The 18107-nt window shown below is 51.0% G+C and overlaps 43 non-coding genes and 1 pseudogene across 43 annotated transcripts; all 44 read right to left on the bottom strand.

The window, feature by feature from the left end:
- Positions 1-273: 273 nt before the first annotated feature.
- Positions 274-392, bottom strand: LOC141040372 (5S ribosomal RNA). The gene has a single exon (XR_012201275.1). It is a non-coding gene; the product is annotated as a 5S ribosomal RNA (ribosomal RNA).
- A 275-nt stretch (positions 393-667) lies between these two features.
- LOC141039651 (5S ribosomal RNA) lies at positions 668-786 on the bottom strand. Its single transcript, XR_012200581.1, has one exon. It is a non-coding gene; the product is annotated as a 5S ribosomal RNA (ribosomal RNA).
- A 302-nt stretch (positions 787-1088) lies between these two features.
- LOC141039755 (5S ribosomal RNA) lies at positions 1089-1207 on the bottom strand. Its single transcript, XR_012200686.1, has one exon. It is a non-coding gene; the product is annotated as a 5S ribosomal RNA (ribosomal RNA).
- A 285-nt stretch (positions 1208-1492) lies between these two features.
- Positions 1493-1611, bottom strand: LOC141039885 (5S ribosomal RNA). Its single transcript, XR_012200818.1, has one exon. It is a non-coding gene; the product is annotated as a 5S ribosomal RNA (ribosomal RNA).
- An 88-nt stretch (positions 1612-1699) lies between these two features.
- LOC141040131 (5S ribosomal RNA) lies at positions 1700-1808 on the bottom strand (annotated as a pseudogene).
- A 307-nt stretch (positions 1809-2115) lies between these two features.
- LOC141039789 (5S ribosomal RNA) lies at positions 2116-2234 on the bottom strand. Its single transcript, XR_012200722.1, has one exon. It is a non-coding gene; the product is annotated as a 5S ribosomal RNA (ribosomal RNA).
- A 201-nt stretch (positions 2235-2435) lies between these two features.
- On the bottom strand, positions 2436-2555 carry LOC141040119 (5S ribosomal RNA). Its single transcript, XR_012201048.1, has one exon. It is a non-coding gene; the product is annotated as a 5S ribosomal RNA (ribosomal RNA).
- Positions 2556-2857: 302 nt separating this feature from the next.
- On the bottom strand, positions 2858-2976 carry LOC141039788 (5S ribosomal RNA). Its single transcript, XR_012200721.1, has one exon. It is a non-coding gene; the product is annotated as a 5S ribosomal RNA (ribosomal RNA).
- Positions 2977-3278: 302 nt separating this feature from the next.
- Positions 3279-3397, bottom strand: LOC141039666 (5S ribosomal RNA). The gene has a single exon (XR_012200596.1). It is a non-coding gene; the product is annotated as a 5S ribosomal RNA (ribosomal RNA).
- Positions 3398-3682: 285 nt separating this feature from the next.
- LOC141039650 (5S ribosomal RNA) lies at positions 3683-3801 on the bottom strand. Its single transcript, XR_012200580.1, has one exon. It is a non-coding gene; the product is annotated as a 5S ribosomal RNA (ribosomal RNA).
- Positions 3802-4103: 302 nt separating this feature from the next.
- On the bottom strand, positions 4104-4222 carry LOC141039754 (5S ribosomal RNA). Its single transcript, XR_012200684.1, has one exon. It is a non-coding gene; the product is annotated as a 5S ribosomal RNA (ribosomal RNA).
- A 285-nt stretch (positions 4223-4507) lies between these two features.
- LOC141039563 (5S ribosomal RNA) lies at positions 4508-4626 on the bottom strand. Its single transcript, XR_012200492.1, has one exon. It is a non-coding gene; the product is annotated as a 5S ribosomal RNA (ribosomal RNA).
- Positions 4627-4928: 302 nt separating this feature from the next.
- Positions 4929-5047, bottom strand: LOC141039588 (5S ribosomal RNA). Its single transcript, XR_012200517.1, has one exon. It is a non-coding gene; the product is annotated as a 5S ribosomal RNA (ribosomal RNA).
- A 285-nt stretch (positions 5048-5332) lies between these two features.
- LOC141039504 (5S ribosomal RNA) lies at positions 5333-5451 on the bottom strand. The gene has a single exon (XR_012200433.1). It is a non-coding gene; the product is annotated as a 5S ribosomal RNA (ribosomal RNA).
- Positions 5452-5753: 302 nt separating this feature from the next.
- On the bottom strand, positions 5754-5872 carry LOC141039710 (5S ribosomal RNA). The gene has a single exon (XR_012200642.1). It is a non-coding gene; the product is annotated as a 5S ribosomal RNA (ribosomal RNA).
- Positions 5873-6172: 300 nt separating this feature from the next.
- On the bottom strand, positions 6173-6291 carry LOC141040418 (5S ribosomal RNA). Its single transcript, XR_012201321.1, has one exon. It is a non-coding gene; the product is annotated as a 5S ribosomal RNA (ribosomal RNA).
- A 302-nt stretch (positions 6292-6593) lies between these two features.
- LOC141039871 (5S ribosomal RNA) lies at positions 6594-6712 on the bottom strand. The gene has a single exon (XR_012200804.1). It is a non-coding gene; the product is annotated as a 5S ribosomal RNA (ribosomal RNA).
- A 302-nt stretch (positions 6713-7014) lies between these two features.
- On the bottom strand, positions 7015-7133 carry LOC141039808 (5S ribosomal RNA). The gene has a single exon (XR_012200741.1). It is a non-coding gene; the product is annotated as a 5S ribosomal RNA (ribosomal RNA).
- A 302-nt stretch (positions 7134-7435) lies between these two features.
- On the bottom strand, positions 7436-7554 carry LOC141039439 (5S ribosomal RNA). Its single transcript, XR_012200368.1, has one exon. It is a non-coding gene; the product is annotated as a 5S ribosomal RNA (ribosomal RNA).
- A 302-nt stretch (positions 7555-7856) lies between these two features.
- Positions 7857-7975, bottom strand: LOC141039700 (5S ribosomal RNA). The gene has a single exon (XR_012200631.1). It is a non-coding gene; the product is annotated as a 5S ribosomal RNA (ribosomal RNA).
- A 302-nt stretch (positions 7976-8277) lies between these two features.
- Positions 8278-8396, bottom strand: LOC141039548 (5S ribosomal RNA). Its single transcript, XR_012200477.1, has one exon. It is a non-coding gene; the product is annotated as a 5S ribosomal RNA (ribosomal RNA).
- Positions 8397-8698: 302 nt separating this feature from the next.
- On the bottom strand, positions 8699-8817 carry LOC141039870 (5S ribosomal RNA). The gene has a single exon (XR_012200803.1). It is a non-coding gene; the product is annotated as a 5S ribosomal RNA (ribosomal RNA).
- Positions 8818-9119: 302 nt separating this feature from the next.
- Positions 9120-9238, bottom strand: LOC141039734 (5S ribosomal RNA). Its single transcript, XR_012200664.1, has one exon. It is a non-coding gene; the product is annotated as a 5S ribosomal RNA (ribosomal RNA).
- A 302-nt stretch (positions 9239-9540) lies between these two features.
- LOC141039443 (5S ribosomal RNA) lies at positions 9541-9659 on the bottom strand. Its single transcript, XR_012200372.1, has one exon. It is a non-coding gene; the product is annotated as a 5S ribosomal RNA (ribosomal RNA).
- Positions 9660-9962: 303 nt separating this feature from the next.
- Positions 9963-10081, bottom strand: LOC141039691 (5S ribosomal RNA). Its single transcript, XR_012200622.1, has one exon. It is a non-coding gene; the product is annotated as a 5S ribosomal RNA (ribosomal RNA).
- A 302-nt stretch (positions 10082-10383) lies between these two features.
- Positions 10384-10502, bottom strand: LOC141039405 (5S ribosomal RNA). The gene has a single exon (XR_012200334.1). It is a non-coding gene; the product is annotated as a 5S ribosomal RNA (ribosomal RNA).
- A 302-nt stretch (positions 10503-10804) lies between these two features.
- LOC141039335 (5S ribosomal RNA) lies at positions 10805-10923 on the bottom strand. Its single transcript, XR_012200264.1, has one exon. It is a non-coding gene; the product is annotated as a 5S ribosomal RNA (ribosomal RNA).
- A 302-nt stretch (positions 10924-11225) lies between these two features.
- On the bottom strand, positions 11226-11344 carry LOC141040457 (5S ribosomal RNA). Its single transcript, XR_012201360.1, has one exon. It is a non-coding gene; the product is annotated as a 5S ribosomal RNA (ribosomal RNA).
- Positions 11345-11621: 277 nt separating this feature from the next.
- Positions 11622-11740, bottom strand: LOC141039802 (5S ribosomal RNA). Its single transcript, XR_012200735.1, has one exon. It is a non-coding gene; the product is annotated as a 5S ribosomal RNA (ribosomal RNA).
- Positions 11741-12041: 301 nt separating this feature from the next.
- Positions 12042-12160, bottom strand: LOC141040532 (5S ribosomal RNA). Its single transcript, XR_012201435.1, has one exon. It is a non-coding gene; the product is annotated as a 5S ribosomal RNA (ribosomal RNA).
- Positions 12161-12462: 302 nt separating this feature from the next.
- On the bottom strand, positions 12463-12580 carry LOC141040098 (5S ribosomal RNA). The gene has a single exon (XR_012201029.1). It is a non-coding gene; the product is annotated as a 5S ribosomal RNA (ribosomal RNA).
- Positions 12581-12882: 302 nt separating this feature from the next.
- LOC141040482 (5S ribosomal RNA) lies at positions 12883-13001 on the bottom strand. Its single transcript, XR_012201385.1, has one exon. It is a non-coding gene; the product is annotated as a 5S ribosomal RNA (ribosomal RNA).
- Positions 13002-13302: 301 nt separating this feature from the next.
- Positions 13303-13421, bottom strand: LOC141039486 (5S ribosomal RNA). The gene has a single exon (XR_012200415.1). It is a non-coding gene; the product is annotated as a 5S ribosomal RNA (ribosomal RNA).
- Positions 13422-13723: 302 nt separating this feature from the next.
- LOC141039489 (5S ribosomal RNA) lies at positions 13724-13842 on the bottom strand. Its single transcript, XR_012200418.1, has one exon. It is a non-coding gene; the product is annotated as a 5S ribosomal RNA (ribosomal RNA).
- A 277-nt stretch (positions 13843-14119) lies between these two features.
- Positions 14120-14238, bottom strand: LOC141039401 (5S ribosomal RNA). The gene has a single exon (XR_012200330.1). It is a non-coding gene; the product is annotated as a 5S ribosomal RNA (ribosomal RNA).
- Positions 14239-14539: 301 nt separating this feature from the next.
- LOC141040531 (5S ribosomal RNA) lies at positions 14540-14658 on the bottom strand. Its single transcript, XR_012201434.1, has one exon. It is a non-coding gene; the product is annotated as a 5S ribosomal RNA (ribosomal RNA).
- A 302-nt stretch (positions 14659-14960) lies between these two features.
- Positions 14961-15078, bottom strand: LOC141040097 (5S ribosomal RNA). The gene has a single exon (XR_012201028.1). It is a non-coding gene; the product is annotated as a 5S ribosomal RNA (ribosomal RNA).
- A 302-nt stretch (positions 15079-15380) lies between these two features.
- On the bottom strand, positions 15381-15499 carry LOC141040481 (5S ribosomal RNA). Its single transcript, XR_012201384.1, has one exon. It is a non-coding gene; the product is annotated as a 5S ribosomal RNA (ribosomal RNA).
- A 301-nt stretch (positions 15500-15800) lies between these two features.
- On the bottom strand, positions 15801-15919 carry LOC141039485 (5S ribosomal RNA). Its single transcript, XR_012200414.1, has one exon. It is a non-coding gene; the product is annotated as a 5S ribosomal RNA (ribosomal RNA).
- Positions 15920-16221: 302 nt separating this feature from the next.
- On the bottom strand, positions 16222-16340 carry LOC141039488 (5S ribosomal RNA). The gene has a single exon (XR_012200417.1). It is a non-coding gene; the product is annotated as a 5S ribosomal RNA (ribosomal RNA).
- Positions 16341-16642: 302 nt separating this feature from the next.
- LOC141039448 (5S ribosomal RNA) lies at positions 16643-16761 on the bottom strand. The gene has a single exon (XR_012200377.1). It is a non-coding gene; the product is annotated as a 5S ribosomal RNA (ribosomal RNA).
- Positions 16762-17063: 302 nt separating this feature from the next.
- Positions 17064-17182, bottom strand: LOC141039487 (5S ribosomal RNA). Its single transcript, XR_012200416.1, has one exon. It is a non-coding gene; the product is annotated as a 5S ribosomal RNA (ribosomal RNA).
- A 302-nt stretch (positions 17183-17484) lies between these two features.
- Positions 17485-17603, bottom strand: LOC141040456 (5S ribosomal RNA). The gene has a single exon (XR_012201359.1). It is a non-coding gene; the product is annotated as a 5S ribosomal RNA (ribosomal RNA).
- Positions 17604-17905: 302 nt separating this feature from the next.
- Positions 17906-18024, bottom strand: LOC141040455 (5S ribosomal RNA). The gene has a single exon (XR_012201358.1). It is a non-coding gene; the product is annotated as a 5S ribosomal RNA (ribosomal RNA).
- Positions 18025-18107: the final 83 nt, after the last annotated feature.

The following is an 18107-nucleotide window of genomic DNA, read 5'->3' as shown; positions in this document are numbered from 1 at the left end:
GCTTGCCCCTCCCAGCTGCACTACACACACGATTGCACATTCCTTTGGCCGCTCCCGCTCAACTACGGAGACGAGTTTTACCACGGTTCAACCGCACCAGTGCCTATTTACCATGGTTTCGACCCCTTTCAAAACACGCTTGCCGCCGCTAGACGCGTGAATAATGAGCAGCGAGCTAAAAGTTACCGTAAACGTGCAAAATAATAAAACGTGCTAAACATATGTCGCGCACGTGCGTTTTGTTTTGCACGCGGCGCAAAAAAAATTAAAAAGGGAATGCAACACGAGGACTTCCCAGGAGGTCACCCATCCTAGTACTACTCTCGCCCAAGCACGCTTAACTTCGGAGTTCTGATGGGATCCGGTGCTTTAGTGCTGGTATGATCGCATCCGACATGTTACCCCCGTCTTCGTCCCTTATGCTTGCCCCTCCCTGCTGCACTACACCCACGATTGCACATTCCTTTGGCCGCTCCCGCTCAACTACGGAGACGAGTTTTACCACGGTTCAACCGCACCAGTGCCTATTTACCATGGTTTCGACCCCTTTCAAAACACGCTTGCCGCCGCTAGACGCGTGAATAATGAGTAGCGAGCTAAAACTTACCGTAAACATATGTCGCGCACGTGCGTTTTGTTTTGCACGCGGCGCAAAAAAAATAAAAAGGGAATGCAACACGAGGACTTCCCAGGAGGTCACCCATCCTAGTACTACTCTCGCCCAAGCAAGCTTAACTTCGGAGTTCTGATGGGATCCGGTGCTTTAGTGCTGGTATGATCGCATCTGACATGTTACCCCCGTCTTCGTCCCTTATGCTTGCCCCTCCCAGCTCCACTACACACACGATTGCACATTCCTTTGGCCGCTCCCGCTCAACTACGGAGACGATTTTTACCACGGTTCAACCGCACCAGTGCCTATTTACCATGGTTTCGACCCCTTTTAGAACACGCTTGCCGCCGCTAGACGCGTGAATGATGAGCAGCGAGCTAAAACTTACCGTAAACGTGCAAAATAATAAAACATGCAAAACATATGTCGCGTACGTGCGTTTTGTTTTGCACGCGGCGCAGAAAAAATTAAAAAGGGAATGCAACACAAGGACTTCCCAGGAGGTCACCCATCCTAGTACTACTCTCGCCCAAGCACGCTTAACTTCAGAGGTCTGATGGGATCCGGTGCTTTTGTGCTGGTATGATCGCATCCGACATGTTACCCCCGTCTTCGTCCCTTATGCTTGCCCCTCCCAGCTCCACAACACACACGATTGCACATTCCTCTGGCCGCTCCCGCTCCACTACGGAGACGAGTTTTACCACGGTTCAACCGCACCAGCGCCTATTTACCATGGTTTCGACCCCTTTCAGAACACGCTTGCCGCCGCTAGACGCGTGAATAATGAGCAGCGAGCTAAAACTTACCGTAAACGTGCTAAATATACGTCGCGCTCGTGCGTTTTGTTTTGCACGCGACGCAAAAAAAATTAAAAAGGAAATGCAACACGGGGATTTCCCAGGCGGTCACCCAACCTAGTACTACTCTCGCCCAAGCACGCTTAACTTCGGAGTTCTTATGGGATCTGGTGCTTTAGTGCTGGTATGATCGCATCCGACATGTTACCCCCGTCTGCGTCCCTTATGCTTGCCCCTCCCAGCTCCACTACACACGCGATTGCACATTCCTTTGGCCGCTCCCGCTCAACTACGGAGACTTCCTAGGAGGTCACCCATCCTAGTACTACTCTCACCCAAGCACGCTTAACTTCGGAGTTCTGATGGGATCCGGTGCTTTAGTGCTGGTATGATCGCATCCGACATGTTACCCCCGTCTTCGTCCCTTATGCTTGCCCCTCCCAGCTCCACTACACACACGATTGCACATTCCTTTGGCCGCTCCCGCTCAACTACGGAGACGATTTTTACCACGGTTCAACCGCACCAGTGCCTATTTATCATGGTTTCAACCCCTTTTAGAACACGCTTGCCGCCGCTAGACGCGTGAATGATGAGCAGCGAGCTAAAATTTACCGTAAACGTGCAAAATAATAAAATGTGCTAAACATATGTCGCGCACGCGCGTTTTCTTTTGCACGCGGCGCAAAAAAAATTAAAAAGGGAATGCAACACGAGGACTTCCCAGGAGGTCACCCATCCTAGTACTACTCTCGCCCAAGCATGCTTAACTTCGGAGTTCTGATGGGATCCGGTGCTTTAGTGCTGCTATGATCGCATCCGACATGTTACCCCCGTCTTCGTCCCTTATGCTTGCCCCTCCCAGCTGCACTACACACACGATTGCACATTCCTTTGGCCGCTCCCGCTCAACTACGGAGACGAGTTTTACCACGGTTCAACCGCACCAGTGCCTATTTACCATGGTTTCGACCCCTTTCAAAACACGCTTGCCGCCGCTAGACGCGTGAATAATGAGCAGCGAGCTAAAACTACGGAGACTTCCTAGGAGGTCACCCATCCTAGTACTACTCTCACCCAAGCACGCTTAACTTCGGAGTTCTGATGGGATCCGGTGCTTTAGTGCTGGTATGATCGCATCCGACATGTTACCCCCGTCTTCGTCCCTTATGCTTGCCCCTCCCAGCTCCACTACACACACGATTGCACATTCCTTTGGCCGCTCCCGCTCAACTACGGAGACGATTTTTACCACGGTTCAGCCGCACCAGTGCCTATTTACCATGGTTTCGACCCCTTTTAGAACACGCTTGCCGCCGCTAGACGCGTGAATGATGAGCAGCGAGCTAAAACTTACCGTAAACGTGCAAAATAATAAAATGTGCTAAACATATGTCGCGCACGCGCGTTTTCTTTTGCACGCAGCGCAAAAAAAATTAAAAAGGGAATGCAACACGAGGACTTCCCAGGAGGTCACCCATCCTAGTACTACTCTCGCCCAAGCATGCTTAACTTCGGAGTTCTGATGGGATCCGGTGCTTTAGTGCTGCTATGATCGCATCCGACATGTTACCCCCGTCTTCGTCCCTTATGCTTGCCCCTCCCAGCTGCACTACACACACGATTGCACATTCCTTTGGCCGCTCCCGCTCAACTACGGAGACGAGTTTTACCACGGTTCAACCGCACCAGTGCCTATTTACCATGGTTTCGACCCCTTTCAAAACACGCTTGCCGCCGCTAGACGCATGAATAATGAGCAGCGAGCTAAAAGTTACCGTAAACGTGCAAAATAATAAAACGTGCTAAACATATGTCGCGCACGTGCGTTTTGTTTTGCACGCGGCGCAAAAAAAATTAAAAAGGGAATGCAACACGAGGACTTCCCAGGAGGTCACCCATCCTAGTACTACTCTCGCCCAAGCACGCTTAACTTCGGAGTTCTGATGGGATCCGGTGCTTTAGTGCTGCTATCATCGCATCCGACATGCTACCCCCGTCTTCGTCCCTTATGCTTGCCCCTCCCAGCTGCACTACACACACGATTGCACATTCCTTTGGCCGCTCCCGCTCAACTACGGAGACGAGTTTTACCACGGTTCAACCGCACCAGTGCCTATTTACCATGGTTTCGACCCCTTTCAAAACACGCTTGCCGCCGCTAGACGCGTGAATAATGAGTAGCGAGCTAAAACTTACCGTAAACGTGCTAAACATATGTCGCGCACGTGCGTTTTGTTTTGCACGCGGCGCAAAAAAAATTAAAAAGGGAATGCAACACGAGGACTTCCCAGGAGGTCACCCATCCTAGTACTACTCTCGCCCAAGCAAGCTTAACTTCGGAGTTCTGATGGGATCCGGTGCTTTAGTGCTGGTATGATCGCATCTGACATGTTACCCCCGTCTTCGTCCCTTATGCTTGCCCCTCCCAGCTCCACTACACACACGATTGCACATTCCTTTGGCCGCTCCCGCTCAACTACGGAGACGAGTTTTACCACGGTTCAACCGCACCAGTGCCTATTTACCATGGTTTCGACCCCTTTCAGAACACGCTTGCCGCCGCTAGACGCGTGAATGATGAGCAGCGAGCTAAAACTTACCGTAAACGTGCAAAATAATAAAACGTGCTAAACATATGTCGCGTACGTGCGTTTTGTTTTGCACGCGGTGCAAAAAAAATTAAAAAGGGAATGCAACACAAGGACTTCCCAGGAGGTCACCCATCCTAGTACTACTCTCGCCCAAGCACGCTTAACTTCAGAGGTCTGATGGGATCCGGTGCTTTTGTGCTGGTATGATCGCATCCGACATGTTACCCCCGTCTTCGTCCCTTATGCTTGCCCCTCCCAGCTCCACTACACACACGATTGCACATTCCTCTGGCCGCTCCCGCTCCACTACGGAGCCGAGTTTTACCACGGTTCAACCGCACCAGCGCCTATTTACCATGGTTTCGACCCCTTTCAGAACACGCTTGCCGCCGCTAGACGCGTGAATAATGAGCAGCGAGCTAAAACTTACCGTAAACGTGCTAAATATACGTCGCGCTCGTGCGTTTTGTTTTGCACGCGGCGCAAAAAAAATTAAAAAGGGAATGCAACACGAGGACTTCCCAGGAGGTCACCCATCCTAGTACTACTCTCGCCCAAGCACGCTTAACTTCGGAGTTCTGATGGGATCCGGTGCTTTAGTGCTGGTATGATTTCATCCAACATGTTACCCCCGTCTTCGTCCCTTATGCTTGCCCCTCCCAGCTCCACTACACACACGATTGCACATTCCTTTGGCCGCTCCCGCTCAACTACGGAGACGAGTTTTACCACGGTTCAACCGCACCAGTGCCTATTTACCATGGTTTCGACCCCTTTCAGAACACGCTTGCCGCCGCTAGACGCGTGAATAATGAGCAGCGAGCTAAAACTTACCGTAAACGTGCAAAATAATAAAACGTGCTAAACATACGTCGCGCTCGTGCGTTTTGTTTTGCACGCGGCGCAAAAAAAATTAAAAAGGGAATGCAACACAAGGACTTCCCAGCAGGTCACCCATCCTAGTACTACTCTCGCCCAAGCACGCTTAACTTCGGAGTTCTGATGAGATCCGGTGCTTTAGTGCTGGTATGATCGCATCCGACATGTTACCCCCGTCTTCGTCCCTTATGCTTGCCCCTCCCAGCTTCACTACACACACGATTGCACATTCCTTTGGCCGCTCCCGCTCAACTACGGAGACGAGTTTTACCACGGTTCAACCGCACCAGTGCCTATTTACCATGGTTTCGACCCCTTTCAGAACACGCTTGCCGCCGCTAGACGCGTGAATAATGAGCAGCGAGCTAAAACTTACCGTAAACGTGCTAAATATACGTCGCGCTCGTGCGTTTTGTTTTGCACGCGGCGCAAAAAAATTTAAAAAGGGAATGCAACACGAGGACTTCCCAGGAGGTCACCCATCCTAGTACTACTCTCGCCCAAGCACGCTTAACTTCGGAGTTCTGATGGGATCCGATGCTTTTGTGCTGGTATGATCGCATCCAACATGTTACCCCCGTCTTCGACCCTTATGCTTGCCCCTCCCAGCTCCACTACACACACGATTGCACATTCCTTTGGCCGCTCCCGCTCAACTACGGAGACGAGTTTTACCACGGTTCAACCGCACCAGTGCCTATTTACCATGGTTTCGACCCCTTTCAGAACACGCTTGCCGCCGCTAGACGCGTGAATGATGAGCAGCGAGCTAAAACTTACCGTAAACGTGCAAAATAATAAAACGTGCTAAACATACGTCGCGCTCGTGCGTTTTGTTTTGCACGCGGCGCAAAAAAAATTAAAAAGGGAATGCAACACGCGGACTTCCCAGGAGGTCACCCATCCTAGTACTACTCTCGCCCAAGCACTCTTAACTTCAGAGGTCTGATGGGATCCGGTGCTTTAGTGCTGGTATGATCGCTTCCGACATGTTACCCCCGTCTTCGTCCCTTATGCTTGCCCCTCCCAGCTCCACTACACACACGATTGCACATTCCTTTGGCCTCCCGCTCAACTACGGAGACGAGTTTTACCACGGTTCAACCGCACCAGTGCCTATTTACCATGGTTTCGACCCCTTTCAGAACACGCTTGCCGCCGCTAGACGCGTGAATAATGAGCAGCGAGCTAAAACTTACCGTAAACGTGCAAAATAATAAAACGTGCTAAACATACGTCGCGCTCGTGCGTTTTGTTTTGCACGCGGTGCAAAAAAAGTTAAAAAGGGAATGCAACACGAGGACTTCCCAGGAGGTCACCCATCCCAGTACTACTCTCGCCCAAGCACGCTTAACTTCGGAGTTCTGATGGGATCCGGTGCTTTAGTGCTGGTATGATCGCATCCGACATGTTACCCCCGTCTTCGTCCCTTATGCTTGCCCCTCCCAGCTCCACTACACACACGATTGCACATTCCTTTGGCCGCTCCCGCTCAACTACGGAGACGAGTTTTACCACGGTTCAACCGCACCAGTGCCTATTTACCATGGTTTCGACCCCTTTCAGAACACGCTTGCCGCCGCTAGACGCGTGAATAATGAGCAGCGAGCTAAAACTTACCGTAAACGTGCAAAATAATAAAACGTGCTAAACATACGTCGCGCTCGTGCGTTTTGTTTTGCACGCGGTGCAAAAAAAATTAAAAAGGGAATGCAACACGAGGACCTCCCAGGAGGTCACACATCCTAATACTACTCTCGCCCAAGCACGCTTAACTTCGGAGTTCTGATGGGATCCGGTGCTTTAGTGCTGGTATGATCGCATCCGACATGTTACCCCCGTCTTCGTCCCTCATGCTTGCCCCTCCCAGCTCCACTACACACACGATTGCACATTCCTTTGGCCGCTCCCGCTCAACTACGGAGACGAGTTTTACCACGGTTCAACCGCACCAGTGCCTATTTACCATGGTTTCGACCCCTTTCAGAACACGCTTGCCGCCGCTAGACGCGTGAATAATGAGCAGCGAGCTAAAACTTACCGTAAACGTGCAAAATAATAAAACGTGCTAAACATACGTCGCGCTCGTGCGTTTTGTTTTGCACGCGGTGCAAAAAAAATTAAAAAGGGAATGCAACACGAGGACTTCCCAGGAGGTCACCAATCCTAATACTACTCTCGCCCAAGCACGCTTAACTTCGGAGTTCTGATGGGATCCGGTGCTTTAGTGCTGGTATGATCGCATCCGACATGTTACCCCCGTCTTCGTCCCTTATGCTTGCCCCTCCCAGCTCCACTACACACACGATTGCACATTCCTTTGGCCGCTCCCGCTCAACTACGGAGACGAGTTTTACCACGGTTCAACCGCACCAGTGCCTATTTACCATGGTTTCGACCCCTTTCAGAACACGCTTGCCGCCGCTAGACGCGTGAATAATGAGCAGCGAGCTAAAACTTACCGTAAACGTGCAAAATAATAAAACGTGCTAAACATACGTCGCGCTCGTGCGTTTTGTTTTGCACGCGGTGCAAAAAAAATTAAAAAGGGAATGCAACACGAGGACCTCCCAGGAGGTCACCCATCCTAGTACTACTCTCGCCCAAGCACGCTTAACTTCGGAGTTCTAATGGGATCCGGTGCTTTTGTGCTGGTATGATCGCATCCAACATGTTACCCCCGTCTTCGTCCCTTATGCTTGCCCCTCCCAGCTCCACTACACACACGATTGCACATTCCTTTGGCCGCTCCCGCTCAACTACGGAGACGAGTTTTACCACGGTTCAACCGCACCAGTGCTTATTTACCATGGTTTCGACCCCTTTCAGAACACGCTTGCCGCCGCTAGACGCGTGAATAATGAGCAGCGAGCTAAAACTTACCGTAAACGTGCAAAATAATAAAACGTGCTAAACATACGTCGCGCTCGTGCGTTTTGTTTTGCACGCGGTGCAAAAAAAATTAAAAAGGGAATGCAACACGAGGACTTCCCAGGAGGTCACCCATCCTAGTACTACTCTCGCCCAAGCACGCTTAACTTCGGAGTTCTGATGGGATCCGGTGCTTTAGTGCTGCTTTGATCGCATCCGACATGTTACCCCCGTCTTCGTCCCTCATGCTTGCCCCTCCCAGCTCCACTACACACACGATTGCACATTCCTTTGGCCGCTCCCGCTCAACTACGGAGACGAGTTTTACCACGGTTCAACCGCACCAGTGCCTATTTACCATGGTTTCGACCCCTTTCAGAACACGCTTGCCGCCGCTAGACGCGTGAATAATGAGCAGCGAGCTAAAACTTACCGTAAACGTGCAAAATAATAAAACGTGCTAAACATACGTCGCGCTCGTGCGTTTTGTTTTGCACGCGGTGCAAAAAAAATTAAAAAGGGAACGCAACACGAGGACTTCCCAGGAGGTCACCCATCCCAGTACTACTCTCGCCCAAGCACGCTTAACTTCGAAGTTCTGATGGGATCCGGTGCTTTAGTGCTGGTATGATCGCATCCGACATGTTACCCCCGTCTTCGTCCCTTATGCTTGCCCCTCCCAGCTCCACTACACACACGATTGCACATTCCTTTGGCCGCTCCCGCTCAACTACGGAGACGAGTTTTACCACGGTTCAACCGCACCAGTGCCTATTTACCATGGTTTCGACCCCTTTCAGAACACGCTTGCCGCCGCTAGACGCGTGAATAATGAGCAGCGAGCTAAAACTTACCGTAAACGTGCAAAATAATAAAACGTGCTAAACATACGTCGCGCTCGTGCGTTTTGTTTTGCACGCGGTGCAAAAAAAATTAAAAAGGGAATGCAACACGAGGACCTCCCAGGAGGTCACACATCCTAATACTACTCTCGCCCAAGCACGCTTAACTTCGGAGTTCTGATGGGATCCGGTGCTTTAGTGCTGGTATGATCGCATCCGACATGTTACCCCCGTCTTCGTCCCTCATGCTTGCCCCTCCCAGCTCCACTACACACACGATTGCACATTCCTTTGGCCGCTCCCGCTCAACTACGGAGACGAGTTTTACCACGGTTCAACCGCACCAGTGCCTATTTACCATGGTTTCGACCCCTTTCAGAACACGCTTGCCGCCGCTAGACGCGTGAATAATGAGCAGCGAGCTAAAACTTACCGTAAACGTGCAAAATAATAAAACGTGCTAAACATACGTCGCGCTCGTGCGTTTTGTTTTGCACGCGGTGCAAAAAAAATTAAAAAGGGAATGCAACATGAGGACTTCCCAGGAGGTCACCCATCCTAATACTACTCTCGCCCAAGCACGCTTAACTTCGGAGTTCTGATGGGATCCGGTGCTTTAGTGCTGGTATGATCGCATCCAACATGTTACCCCCGTCTTCGTCCCTTATGCTTGCCCCTCCCAGCTCCACTACACACACGATTGCACATTCCTTTGGCCGCTCCCGCTCAACTACGGAGACGAGTTTTACCACGGTTCAACCGCACCAGTGCCTATTTACCATGGTTTCGACCCCTTTCAGAACACGCTTGCCGCCGCTAGACGCGTGAATAATGAGCAGCGAGCTAAAACTTACCGTAAACGTGCAAAATAATAAAACGTGCTAAACATACGTCGCGCTCGTGCGTTTTGTTTTGCACGCGGTGCAAAAAAAATTAAAAAGGGAATGCAACACGAGGACCTCCCAGCAGGTCACCCATCCTAGTACTACTCTCGCCCAAGCACGCTTAACTTCGGAGTTCTGATGGGATCCGGTGCTTTAGTGCTGGTATGATCGCATCCGACATGTTACCCCCGTCTTCGTCCCTTATGCTTGCCCCTCCCAGCTCCACTACACACACGATTGCACATTCCTTTGGCCGCTCCCGCTCAACTACGGAGACGAGTTTTACCACGGTTCAACCGCACCAGTGCCTATTTACCATGGTTTCAACCCCTTTCAGAACACGCTTGCCGCCGCTAGACGCGTGAATAATGAGCAGCGAGCTAAAACTTACCGTAAACGTGCAAAATAATAAAACGTGCTAAACATACGTCGCGCTCGTGCGTTTTGTTTTGCACGCGGTGCAAAAAAAAATTAAAAAGGGAATACAACACGACGACTTCCCAGGAGGTCACCCATCCTAGTACTACTCTCGCCCAAGCACGCTTAACTTCGGAGTTCTGATGGGATCCGGTGCTTTAGTGCTGGTATGATCGCATCCGACATGTTACCCCCGTCTTCGTCCCTTATGCTTGCCCCTCCCAGCTCCACTACACACACGATTGCACATTCCTTTGGCCGCTCCCGCTCAACTACGGAGACGAGTTTTACCACGGTTCAACCGCACCAGTGCCTATTTACCATGGCTTCGACCCCTTTCAGAACACGCTTGCCGCCGCTAGACGCGTGAATAATGAGCAGCGAGCTAAAACTTACCGTAAACGTGCAAAATAATAAAACGTGCTAAACATAAGTCGCGCTCGTGCGTTTTGTTTTGCACGTGGTGCAAAAAAAATTAAAAAGGAAATGCAACACGAGGACCTCCCAGGAGGTCACCCATCCTAGTACTACTCTCGCCCAAGCACGCTTAACTTCGGAGTTCAGATGGGATCCGGTGCTTTAGTGCTGGTATGATCGCATCCGACATGTTACCCCCGTCTTCGTCCCTTATGCTTGCCCCTCCCAGCTCCACTACACACACGATTGCACATTCCTTTGGCCGCTCCCGCTCAACTACGGAGACGAGTTTTACCACGGTTCAACCGCACCAGTGCCTATTTACCATGGCTTCGACCCCTTTCAGAACACGCTTGCCGCCGCTAGACGCGTGAATAATGAGCAGCGAGCTAAAACTTACCGTAAACGTGCAAAATAATAAAACGTGCTAAACATACGTCGCGCTCGTGCGTTTTGTTTTGCACGCGGTGCAAAAAAAATTAAAAAGGGAATGCAACACGAGGACTTCCCAGGAGGTCACCCATCCTAGTACTACTCTCGCCCAAGCACGCTTAACTTCAGAGTTCAGATGGGATCCGGTGCTTTAGTGCTGGTATGATCGCATCCGACATGTTACCCCCGTCTTCGTCCCTCATGCTTGCCCCTCCCAGCTCCACTACACACACGATTGCACATTCCTTTGGCCGCTCCCGCTCAACTACGGAGACGAGTTTTACCACGGTTCAACCGCACCAGTGCCTATTTACCATGGTTTCGACCCCTTTCAGAACACGCTTGCCGCCGCTAGACGCGTGAATAATGAGCAGCGAGCTAAAACTTACCGTCAACGTGCAAAATAATAAAACGTGCTAAACATACGTCGCGCTCGTGCGTTTTGTTTTGCACGCGGTGAAAAAAAAATTAAAAAGGGAATGCAACACGAGGACCTCCCAGGAGGTCACCCATCCTAGTACTACTCTCGCCCAAGCACGCTTAACTTCGGAGTTCTGATGGGATCCGGTGCTTTAGTGCTGGTATGATCGCATCCGACATGTTACCCCCGTCTTCGTCCCTCATGCTTGCCCCTCCCAGCTCCACTACACACACGATTGCACATTCCTTTGGCCGCTCCCGCTCAACTACGGAGACGAGTTTTACCACGGTTCAACCGCACCAGTGCCTATTTACCATGGTTACGACCCCTTTCAGAACACGCTTGCCGCCGCTAGACGCGTGAATAATGAGCAGCGAGCTAAAACTTACCGTAAACGTGCTAAACATACGTCGCGCTCGTGCGTTTTGCGCGTGCAAAAAAAATTAAAAAGGGAATGCAACACGAGGACCTCCCAGGAGGTCACCCATCCTAGTACTACTCTCGCCCAAGCACGCTTAACTTCGGAGTTCTGATGGGATCCGGTGCTTTAGTGCTGGTATTATCGGATCCGACATGTTACCCCCGTCTTCGTCCCTTATGCTTGCCACTCCCAGCTCCACTACACACACGATTGCACATTCTTTGGCCGCTCCCGCTCAACTACGGAGACGAGTTTTACCACGGTTCAACCGCACCAGTGCCTATTTACCATGGTTTCGACCCCTTTCAGAACACGCTTGCCGCCGCTAGACGCGTGAATAATGAGCAGCGAGCTAAAACTTACCGTAAACGTGCAAAATAATAAAACGTGCTCAACATACGTCGCGCTCGTGCGTTTTGTTTTGCACGCGGTGCAAAAAAAATTAAAAAGGGAATGCAACACGAGGACCTCCCAGGAGGTCACCCATCCTAGTACTACTCTCGCCCAAGCACGCTTAACTTCGGAGTTCTAATGGGATCCGGTGCTTTAGTGCTGGTATGATCGCATCCGACATGTTACCCCCGTCTTCGTCCCTCATGCTTGCCCCTCCCAGCTCCACTACACACACGATTGCACATTCCTTTGGCCGCTCCCGCTCAACTACGGAGACGAGTTTTACCACGGTTCAACCGCACCAGTGCCTATTTACCATGGTTTCGACCCCTTTCAGAACACGCTTGCCGCCGCTAGACGCGTGAATAATGAGCAGCGAGCTAAAACTTATCGTGAACGTGCAAAATAATAAAACGTGCTAAACATACGTCGCGCTCGTGCGTTTTGTTTTGCACGCGGTGCAAAAAAAATTAAAAAGGGAATGCAACACGAGGACCTCCCAGGAGGTCACCCATCCTAATACTACTCTCGCCCAAGCACGCTTAACTTCAGAGTCTAATGGGATCCGGTGCTTTAGTGCTGATATGATCGCATCCGACATGTTACCCCCGTCTTCGTCCCTCATGCTTGCCCCTCCCAGCTCCACTACACACACGATTGCACATTCCTTTGGCCGCTCCCGCTCAACTACGGAGACGAGTTTTACCACGGTTCAACCGCACCAGTGCCTATTTACCATGGTTTCGACCCCTTTCAGAACACGCTTGCCGCCGCTAGACGCGTGAATAATGAGCAGCGAGCTAAAACTTATCGTAAACGTGCAAAATAATAAAACGTGCTAAACATACGTCGCGCTCGTGCGTTTTGTTTTGCACGCGGTGCAAAAAAAATTAAAAAGGGAATGCAACACGAGGACCTCCCAGGAGGTCACCCATCCCAGTACTACTCTCGCCCAAGCACGCTTAACTTCGGAGTTCTGATGGGATCCGGTGCTTTAGTGCTGGTATGATCGCATCCGACATGTTACCCCGTCTTCGTCCCTCATGCTTGCCCCTCCCAGCTCCACTACACACACGATTGCACATTCCTTTGGCCGCTCCCGCTCAACTACGGAGACGAGTTTTACCACGGTTCAACCGCACCAGTGCCTATTTACCATGGTTTCGACCCCTTTCAGAACACGCTTGCCGCCGCTAGACGCGTGAATAATGAGCAGCGAGCTAAAACTTACCGTAAACGTGCAAAATAATAAAACGTGCTAAACATACGTCGCGCTCGTGCGTTTTGTTTTGCACGCGGTGCAAAAAAAATTAAAAAGGGAACGCAACACGAGGACTTCCCAGGAGGTCACCCATCCTAGTACTACTCTCGCCCAAGCACGCTTAACTTCAGAGTTCTGATGGGATCCGGTGCTTTAGTGCTGGTATGATCGCATCCGACATGTTACCCCCGTCTTCGTCCCTTATGCTTGCCCCTCCCAGCTCCACCACACACACGATTGCACATTCCTTTGGCCGCTCCCGCTCAACTACGGAGACGAGTTTTACCACGGTTCAACTGCACCAGTGCCTATTTACTATGGTTTCGACCCCTTTCAGAACACGCTTGCCGCCGCTAGACGCGTGAATAATGAGCAGCGAGCTAAAACTTACCGTAAACGTGCAAAATAATAAAACGTGCTAAACATACGTCGCGCTCGTGCGTTTTGTTTTGCACGTGGTGCAAAAAAAATTAAAAAGGGAATGCAACACGAGGACCTCCCAGGAGGTCACCCATCCTAATACTACTCTCGCCCAAGCACGCTTAACTTCGGAGTTCTGATGGGATCCGGTGCTTTAGTGCTGGTATGATCGCATCCGACATGTTACCCCCGTCTTCGTCCCTCATGCTTGCCCCTCCCAGCTCCACTACACACACGATTGCACATTCCTTTGGCCGCTCCCGCTCAACTACGGAGACGAGTTTTACCACGGTTCAACCGCACCAGTGCCTATTTACCATGGTTACGACCCCTTTCAGAACACGCTTGCCGCCGCTAGACGCGTGAATAATGAGCAGCGAGCTAAAACTTACCGTAAACGTGCTAAACATACGTCGCGCTCGTGCGTTTTGCGCGTGCAAAAAAAAATAAAAAGGGAATGCAACACGAGGACCTCCCAGGAGGTCACCCATCCTAGTACTACTCTCGCCCAAGCACGCTTAACTTCGGAGTTCTGATGGGATCCGGTGCTTTAGTGCTGGTATTATCGCATCCGACATGTTACCCCCGTCTTCGTCCCTTATGCTTGCCACTCCCAGCTCCACTACACACACGATTGCACATTCTTTGGCCGCTCCCGCTCAACTACGGAGACGAGTTTTACCACGGTTCAACCGCACCAGTGCCTATTTACCATGGTTTCGACCCCTTTCAGAACACGCTTGCCGCCGCTAGACGCGTGAATAATGAGCAGCGAGCTAAAACTTACCGTAAACGTGCAAAATAATAAAACGTGCTCAACATACGTCGCGCTCGTGCGTTTTGTTTTGCACGCGGTGCAAAAAAAATTAAAAAGGGAATGCAACACGAGGACCTCCCAGGAGGTCACCCATCCTAGTACTACTCTCGCCCAAGCACGCTTAACTTCGGAGTTCTAATGGGATCCGGTGCTTTAGTGCTGGTATGATCGCATCCGACATGTTACCCCCGTCTTCGTCCCTCATGCTTGCCCCTCCCAGCTCCACTACACACACGATTGCACATTCCTTTGGCCGCTCCCGCTCAACTACGGAGACGAGTTTTACCACGGTTCAACCGCACCAGTGCCTATTTACCATGGTTTCGACCCCTTTCAGAACACGCTTGCCGCCGCTAGACGCGTGAATAATGAGCAGCGAGCTAAAACTTATCGTGAACGTGCAAAATAATAAAACGTGCTAAACATACGTCGCGCTCGTGCGTTTTGTTTTGCACGCGGTGCAAAAAAAATTAAAAAGGGAATGCAACACGAGGACCTCCCAGGAGGTCACCCATCCTAATACTACTCTCGCCCAAGCACGCTTAACTTCAGAGTCTAATGGGATCCGGTGCTTTAGTGCTGATATGATCGCATCCGACATGTTACCCCCGTCTTCGTCCCTCATGCTTGCCCCTCCCAGCTCCACTACACACACGATTGCACATTCCTTTGGCCGCTCCCGCTCAACTACGGAGACGAGTTTTACCACGGTTCAACCGCACCAGTGCCTATTTACCATGGTTTCGACCCCTTTCAGAACACGCTTGCCGCCGCTAGACGCGTGAATAATGAGCAGCGAGCTAAAACTTATCGTAAACGTGCAAAATAATAAAACGTGCTAAACATACGTCGCGCTCGTGCGTTTTGTTTTGCACGCGGTGCAAAAAAAATTAAAAAGGGAATGCAACACGAGGACCTCCCAGGAGGTCACCCATCCCAGTACTACTCTCGCCCAAGCACGCTTAACTTCGGAGTTCTGATGGGATCCGGTGCTTTAGTGCTGGTATGATCGCATCCGACATGTTACCCCGTCTTCGTCCCTCATGCTTGCCCCTCCCAGCTCCACTACACACACGATTGCACATTCCTTTGGCCGCTCCCGCTCAACTACGGAGACGAGTTTTACCACGGTTCAACCGCACCAGTGCCTATTTACCATGGTTTCGACCCCTTTCAGAACACGCTTGCCGCCGCTAGACGCGTGAATAATGAGCAGCGAGCTAAAACTTACCGTAAACGTGCAAAATAATAAAACGTGCTAAACATACGTCGCGCTCGTGCGTTTTGTTTTGCACGCGGTGCAAAAAAAATTAAAAAGGGAACGCAACACGAGGACTTCCCAGGAGGTCACCCATCCTAGTACTACTCTCGCCCAAGCACGCTTAACTTCAGAGTTCTGATGGGATCCGGTGCTTTAGTGCTGGTATGATCGCATCCGACATGTTACCCCCGTCTTCGTCCCTTATGCTTGCCCCTCCCAGCTCCACTACACACACGATTGCACATTCCTTTGGCCGCTCCCGCTCAACTACGGAGACGAGTTTTACCACGGTTCAACTGCACCAGTGCCTATTTACTATGGTTTCGACCCCTTTCAGAACACGCTTGCCGCCGCTAGACGCGTGAATAATGAGCAGCGAGCTAAAACTTACCGTAAACGTGCAAAATAATAAAACGTGCTAAACATACGTCGCGCTCGTGCGTTTTGTTTTGCACGTGGTGCAAAAAAAATTAAAAAGGGAATGCAACACGAGGACCTCCCAGGAGGTCACCCATCCTAATACTACTCTCGCCCAAGCACGCTTAACTTCGGAGTTCTGATGGGATCCGGTGCTTTAGTGCTGGTATGATCGCATCCGACATTTTACCCCCGTCTTCGTCCCTTATGCTTGCCCCTCCCAGCTCCACTACGCACACGATTGCACATTCCTTTGGCCGCTCCCGCTCAACTACGGAGACGAGTTTTACCACGGTTCAACCGCACCAGTGCCTATTTACCATGGTTTCGACCCCTTTCAGAACACGCTTGCCGCCGCTAGACGCGTGAATAATGAGCAGCGAGCTAAAACTTACCGTAAACGTGCAAAATAATAAAACGTGCTAAACATACGTCGCGCTCGTGCGTTTTGTTTTGCACGCGGTGCAAAAAAAATTAAAAAGGGAATGCAACACGAGGACCTCCCAGGAGGTCACCCATCCTAGTACTACTCTCGCCCAAGCACGCTTAACTTCAGAGTTCTGATGGGATCCGGTGCTTTAGTGCTGGTATGATCGCATCCGACATGTTACCCCCGTCTTCGTCCCTTATGCTTGCCCCTCCCAGCTCCACTACACACACGATTGCACATTCCTTTGGCCGCTCCCGCTCAACTACGGAGACGAGTTTTACCACGGTTCAACTGCACCAGTGCCTATTTACTATGGTTTCGACCCCTTTCAGAACACGCTTGCCGCCGCTAGACGCGTGAATAATGAGCAGCGAGCTAAAACTTACCGTAAACGTGCAAAATAATAAAACGTGCTAAACATACGTCGCGCTCGTGCGTTTTGTTTTGCACGTGGTGCAAAAAAAATTAAAAAGGGAATGCAACACGAGGACCTCCCAGGAGGTCACCCATCCTAATACTACTCTCGCCCAAGCACGCTTAACTTCGGAGTTCTGATGGGATCCGGTGCTTTAGTGCTGGTATGATCGCATCCGACATGTTACCCCCGTCTTCGTCCCTCATGCTTGCCCCTCCCAGCTCCACTACACACACGATTGCACATTCCTTTGGCCGCTCCCGCTCAACTACGGAGACGAGTTTTACCACGGTTCAACCGCACCAGTGCCTATTTACCATGGTTTCGACCCCTTTCAGAACACGCTTGCCGCCGCTAGACGCGTGAATAATGAGCAGCGAGCTAAAACTTACCGTAAACGTGCAAAATAATAAAACGTGCTAAACATACGTCGCGCTCGTGCGTTTTGTTTTGCACGCGGTGCAAAAAAAATTAAAAAGGGAATGCAACACGAGGACCTCCCAGGAGGTCACCCATCCTAGTACTACTCTCGCCCAAGCACGCTTAACTTCGGAGTTCTGATGGGATCCGGTGCTTTAGTGCTGGTATGATCGCATCCGACATGTTACCCCTGTCTTCGTCCCTCATGCTTGCCCCTCCCAGCTCCACTACACACACGATTGCACATTCCTTTGGCCGCTCCCGCTCAACTACGGAGACGAGTTTTACCACAGTTCAACCGCACCAGTGCCTATTTACCATGGTTTCGACCCCTTTCAGAACACGCTTGCCGCCGCTAGACGCGTGAATAATGAGCAGCGAGCTAAAACTTACCGTAAACGTGCAAAATAATAAAACGTGCTAAACATACGTCGCGCTCGTGCGTTTTGTTTTGCACGCGGTGCAAAAAAAATTAAAAAGGGAATGCAACACGAGGACCTCCCAGGAGGTCACCCATCCTAGTACTACTCTCGCCCAAGCACGCTTAACTTCGGAGTTCTGATGGGATCCGGTGCTTTAGTGCTGGTATGATCGCATCCAACATGTTACCCCCGTCTTCCTCCCTTATGCTTGCCCCTCCCAGCTCCACTACACACACGATTGCACATTCCTTTGGCCGCTC

This window comes from Aegilops tauschii, chromosome 1, assembly GCF_002575655.3.
Source record: "Aegilops tauschii subsp. strangulata cultivar AL8/78 chromosome 1, Aet v6.0, whole genome shotgun sequence".
NCBI lineage: Eukaryota > Viridiplantae > Streptophyta > Magnoliopsida > Poales > Poaceae > Aegilops > Aegilops tauschii.
This window is presented reverse-complemented; position numbering and strand designations above follow the sequence as displayed.